We start from the raw sequence: 6,193 nt of genomic DNA, 5'->3' as shown, positions 1-6,193 counted from the left end.
CTTTTCTGAATGTACACATGCTAAATTTTATGTCTAGCCTATATGGAAAATAGTTCTCCTGCTACATGTGACACTGCGCATAGTAAACACACAATCAGGTGGTTTGCCTATTCTTCTTTTCTGTTTTCCTAAAGTAGTTGATACAAGGAGCTCTCATTAGCAGCTCACCAGCACTCAGGAATACAAGCTTTCCTGCTACTACAGACAGTCCCACAACCCTGCTGCAACAGCTTGATTTTCAGCTGCAATGTCAGTGTTTCCCAGCTTCCTGTCATTGGCATATTCTTGCACTTCGTGAAGGTTCCCAATGACAATATGAAAGTGGGTCCTAAAACCCACTTCACTGGGTTCCAGTAATACCCTCTTTACTATGCAGTGCCTCTTTTCTTGAGATGACCTATTATTTTTCCCTGTTTTATTGAATCTTTACTTTACAGTCTTTATCCTCTTCACTTTAATTAATACTCACACCTGAATCCTGGTAAAGTAACCCAGAACACTTCCTTTGTCCAGAGAGATACTAGATTAGCTTGGTACAAACAAAATTTATCAAGTACATATTCCGTTTTATCCTCTTCTTGCTTATTCTATAACTTTACTTCTTCCAAAGATATCCAGATCCCTTTTCTCCAGCGAAAGTGAGGTACATTTATTTTTCTCTCATATGGCACCACCTCCAGCTGGACACCAGACCTGCAAGCTGATTGTCGCTTCTTTCAGCTCTCAGGTTGTGAACTCCAAGCCATTTGAATACCTTAATCTCCAAGCTTTATTTTGGATGGGGTGGCCTGTCCTTGTACATGGTTTTTGTTGGGTCCTCTGCTTCTGCTCCTACGTCTAGCAACATGGAGGCAGATACTTGCTCAGTTGTGGAGTCACACCTAATGTTTAAGTTTTAATCTTTAAATAGAAGACATATCCCCTCTGTTGTCCCCACAGTCTCCTCCAAATACTACTAAAGACGTTTTGTGGAGTATTAGAGTTTCCTCTGCAGGGTCTCGACTGGGAACAATTCCAGATTTTCCATGTGCATCTTCACTTCCAAGCCACAGCATCCTTTGCTGATCCACCTCTTTTACTACTGCTAGCAGATTCTTTGTTCATTCTCAGTATCATTCAACATAGTCATACAACTACCGAGGGCTGGGGACGCCACCCAAAATATTTACACATTATTCAAGACACAGGTTTCAAAATGGCTTTTGTACTGAGTGAACAAAAAATTCCATGCCACTCTTTATTCCATGCCAAGTCCTCGTGCTTCTCAATCCAGGTGACTTCATTAACTAGTTTCTGTAATTTATTTCTCTAATTTCTGTCCTTGAAATTAAGAATGATGACTGTAAACATTTTTAACCTTCTACTTTGTGTAATTAAAATTTTGTTACTCAATATAAGGTTATTTTCTCTAACAAGCTTGTATACAATAATTTCCCCACATCGAAGACACAATGCTAATGACCATCATCTCAGGCTGGTTCCCTGGATTTTTAAATTGAGCAAGCAGTGGCTGGTGCAAGTGGCTTCTGTTAGAAGCCACTAGCAAACTCTAGATTGTGTTATAGTCACAGGAAACTACCAAGCTACTCCCACATCTGTTGCTGCAGTGTGAACTGGCATTAAGGAAAGAGAAACAATGTCTCAATGAATAAGAAATTAGCAGAGTTGAGGATCTTGTCTGTAATTTACAGAAAGTTGTGAAATGCTTCCTGGTAAACATTTCCCCAGAACTGCAAACTTCATACCCCTAGAAACCAAACATGTTTCACTACTTAGAAGGTATTTGCTGGTTAGAGCTACTCAGAGAGATCACTAGCGTGAGGAATGACTGCATGGTATCATGCATGGTGACTTTTTCTTCCTTAAAAGCTTCTCCAAAAAGGGAAATGGACTAACAAAACTTCTGTTGGGGCCATAAGACCACAAGCCAGATATCTAAAGGAAGGGGAATTTGTGGGACAGCAAGTTAAAAATAACCACTCTGAATTCCTGTGACAATATCTTATTAATCTAAAGCAGTAAAATCAAAATAGGAAGTACCTGGGATGGGGATAGGATACCCTTGTGGCAGAACAAGCAGAGGAGTTTGTGGTTATAGACTTACAGCTGTGGAAAGACTCACTAGACCACTCTGCCTGGCTATGCATCACCTTACCCAGCCACCCCCGGCACTGAGCCCAGCAGCTTGTGCGTGATTCAGTCTTTGCTTCTGGGAAACACATGGTTTGATCAGAAACCTTCAAACGATTGAGCTCCAAAAACTTTGGGGTATTTAGGATTTCCCTTGGTAATATCTTCCAATGGATGTTGAAATGACACACTTCATACCTGTTTCTCATTAGTCTGACAGTAACACCGCGCTGCTGGTTATCATTCTGTTGTGTTGCTAGTCCAGGATTCTGAACAGTCCCCATGTATTTTCCCATATCCTATTCAAAGGACCTCTCAATAACCACCTCGATAAACTAATCAAATGAAGCCCTTTAAATTTCTCTCTGGAGGGCACTTTCCCAGCCTTAGAGCAGTCTGTAATTTTTTCCTGTGCCCTCTCCAATTTTCCATCAAAGTTATTTCAAAGATGTGGATGCCAGAGCAGGACCCTTTACGTCAGTCACAGCTTCACCAAAACTGCTCATGAAGGAAGAATCCCTTCCCTGTTCCCACTTACTGGTCCAAGATCCTGGGCTGGAAAAGCATTAGCTCCTTCTGGCAAAGCATCCTCATAGGAATTCATACCATTCTGCTTAAGAGGACTCAAGATCTTTTCCAGCCCATGGATTTCCAGGAAAAACTTAATTTCCTAAGCCTGCCCTGCTCCCTGCCCACATGCTTGGCTTTCATGGGCCATGCTTTCAAAGAGATCCAGGCCACTCAGGCCTCACAGTAAATCCTCACTTTACCAGCCTTTGAGCACAGCTGGGATTTTACCAGAGGGCCCTTGTATTAACCTCCAAAACAGAGATTACTCCCACCTAGAGCCAGACTGCAGAACTCCTAACAGTCAGCCCGGCAGGGCATTTCACAAGGAGAGGGAACTGTTCAGCCGTCAAACATCTTCACAAACTGAGTTCTGGAGCTTAGATGGCCTGAGCATCTCTGGTGCCACTTGTGTGGAAGCCAGCAGACAGAAAATAAGAGGTGTCATTAGCATGTAGCAGGCCAGGGTACCGCAGAGTCAGGGGAGATCCAGTACACTCTTTCATGTCTGTTCTTAATCATCATCATCTTCAGAGATGAGCTGGCAAAACAGGCTGAAGAAAAGGAAGTCAGATTCGCAAATGACGCTTGCTGGATTGTGACACGAGAGAGGAGAGCCAAGAGCGCAGTCAGAAAGCCACAAGAAATTGTGAGGCTCTGCCATACACCAAACAGGCTTCCCCGAGGCAGCGCACTAGCACATCCCAGCACAGCCCAGGGCTCACCCCCAAGGTGCACGGCTCCGCAGCACCCATCCTCTCTCCTGCCTTAGTGCCAGGTGCAGATGCACAGCTGCCTGACGGACGCTGCATCTTTCACAGAAGGGCACTGGTCTGATGCAGAGAGATGTAGCACACAAAAGAGATTTTACTCATGGCCACCTGGCTTAATTGCCCAAATCAGGCTTATAAAAAGCTAACGGGTCTCCAGACCCGTCAGCACATGCAAGCCTTGATCTTCTGCAGCCTGTGCCTAGGGGCCAGGCCCTCCTGCATGCAGTGACAAGCAGCAGAAGAGCAGACAGGCGGGGATCTCGGAAGAGATTTGCAGCCAGAGCTCCCACTGTCAAGACCCGCTGCAATGTGATAGTTAACTGGGTGAAGCCCACGCCCATGGCTGCTGCACAGAGCTCGTAACAGAGATATAGATCAAGCCAGCCAAATGACTCTGCCCAGCCCAGCAGAGCTGCTGGGGCACAGTATGTCCCCCATCACAATGGGATGAAACTTTATTAATCTTGCCAGATTCAGGGGTGAAGAAAAGGGGGAGGTGAGCCTGCTCATCACAACCACAAAACATTGCTTTCTACTGTGCAACCCAGAGTGGGCACCATGGGTCTGCCCGGCACAACATCCGTGGCCAGTGTCCACGCACAGATCAGCTGGAAACAAAATCACGCTGGAGAAGGGCTGGGAAAGCGCTCCCACTAGGCAGCACCCCCACGCCAGCCTTGCCTCCTGAGCGGGCTCCGTAATATTGCTGGGTGACAAATGCAGCTGCAAGAGGCCATCATAGAAACTAATTTCTTAGAATACAAGCAGTATAGCCAAAAAATGGTGTCTTGGGCTGAAAGGACCACTGCCCTGCTTTGCAAACACCATACCCTTGGCTCACCTTCTCTTCAGATCGTTTGAGACTTTATAAACCCTAGGCCAGACCTGGCCAAGGCTCTATGGCAGTCTTATACCACCATGGAAGGACCCCCGAACTCTCTTCTCTGGTTTCTGTCTGTTGCTAACTTCTGGCACACGGCAATGCTTTGCCCCTCACCCAAAGCGATGCAGCTCTTCAGGAGACAGGAGATCCCAGAGGCTTTGGACCAGAGGGGCCTGTGCAAACCAGCCGTCCCAGCCTGAAGGCTACAGCTGATGCCTGCTGGGAGCAGAGCGGACAGCTCAGCACCTCCGGGGTGAAGCCCTTGGGGAGCCAGCAGGACTGCACAGCCAGACCATGTCTGCATCAGTTGCATGACACTGGGGCACTGTTTTAATTTAAAATGGATTAGGGTTTGTTTTCTTTTTAGCACAATAACATTGCACGCATTGTTGGGCGATAAAACCCACAGATAACTATGCCAGCGGGGTGTTGGGGTGGACGTGATCAGCAGCACAGTATGAGCTGAGATGGCGAAGAGCGGGGGGGAAAGCCTGCAGAAATGTGCTGCTGCTAGCAGTGACAGCAGTTCTTGGGGAGGCCCTTGCACAACCTCTGAAGAGCTACTTCCTGAAAGAGGGCGGAGGGGCCCACCGCCCAGAATTTGGATGACGGCTGGAGCAGGACACAGGGTGCAAGGCAGCAGGGACGCGTGTGAGCCAGCTATGCCTGGTGTCACTCCTACTCACAGCCATGTGGTGGTGATGGCACTGACGACTCCTGGGAGGACACTGGGAAGAGGAGGTGAGGATGTCTCAATTCACCGCAGCATCTATTAGTAAATTGCTGTTTTTCCCCAGCTGGTTCTGCCCCTCCCTGCCTGCCCTCCTCCTGATTTTCCTCAGCTTAAGCTCTGCATTTACTGCTGGCATACCCGAACAAGGTGCTCTCGCAAAATCATTTTGTTTCCCAGGTTTCTTGGCAGGACCTTGGTATCACATGAACCAGGTTCCTTCGCTACCCTAATCCGTGCCTTTTGGCTAGCAGCAGCACAAGGCAGAAGGGATGTTATTCAGCAGTGCTGGCCCTAAGCTGTGGGAAGCACTCCCAGAGCACAAGGGCTTTGGGGTGTCCCAGGGCCACACAGCTCAGTCTGGGGACACCTACTTATACCCCCCTGTGGTGTTAGAGACCACCCATTATTTCTGCCTCCTGCAGAATGAGAAGACTTCCTAACAAATCCTCCTACAGCCTCATTAGCTCACCAAACGAGTGTTATCAACCAAGCTGGCCCTTGCAGGTCTCTGACCCAGTTGTGCCTGGATTTCCTCTTCAGTCACGTTGACTCCTATCACATGTGATGCCTAAGGAAGCTGATGCTGCTGGTGAAATGCAGCAGGAGTGCTCCCAGGATGCTCATATAGCAGCTGGAGGCCTGATCCCATGCAGCTCTCTGCACAGTGTTCTCCTGGTACTTTCTTACCTGAAACCCTTCATAACCTCTCAAGGCTTTTTTTAGCAACAGTTTTGCCATCAATGTGCTCCAGACCAGGCACCCCTTGCTCCAAATGCTAACAGAAGGCACCGGGTTCCCCTGGGATGCTTTGTCACTGCTAGAGGGACTGCATCTCCACGTAGGCAAGGGCAAGAGGAGCTCCTGAGGACGTGGTGTGGGTTGGTGCTCAGAGCATGCTGCAACATACTGTGGCAAGCGTAACCAGTGATGCTGCCCCAGGCAAGAATGCAAGACGAAGAGAATCAGCAGCATGAGAAAACCCACAGCCCTGCACAACACGAGTGTCCATTTGTCCTGACCTGCTGGGAAAATGGAAGAGCCCAAACCGGCAAGACTGCAAGTCTGTGCAGGTGCTGCATAACAACGTGCTCCCAGGAGAGAGACACC

This window comes from Strix aluco, chromosome Z (assembly GCF_031877795.1).
Source record: "Strix aluco isolate bStrAlu1 chromosome Z, bStrAlu1.hap1, whole genome shotgun sequence".
NCBI lineage: Eukaryota > Metazoa > Chordata > Aves > Strigiformes > Strigidae > Strix > Strix aluco.
This window is presented reverse-complemented; position numbering follows the sequence as displayed.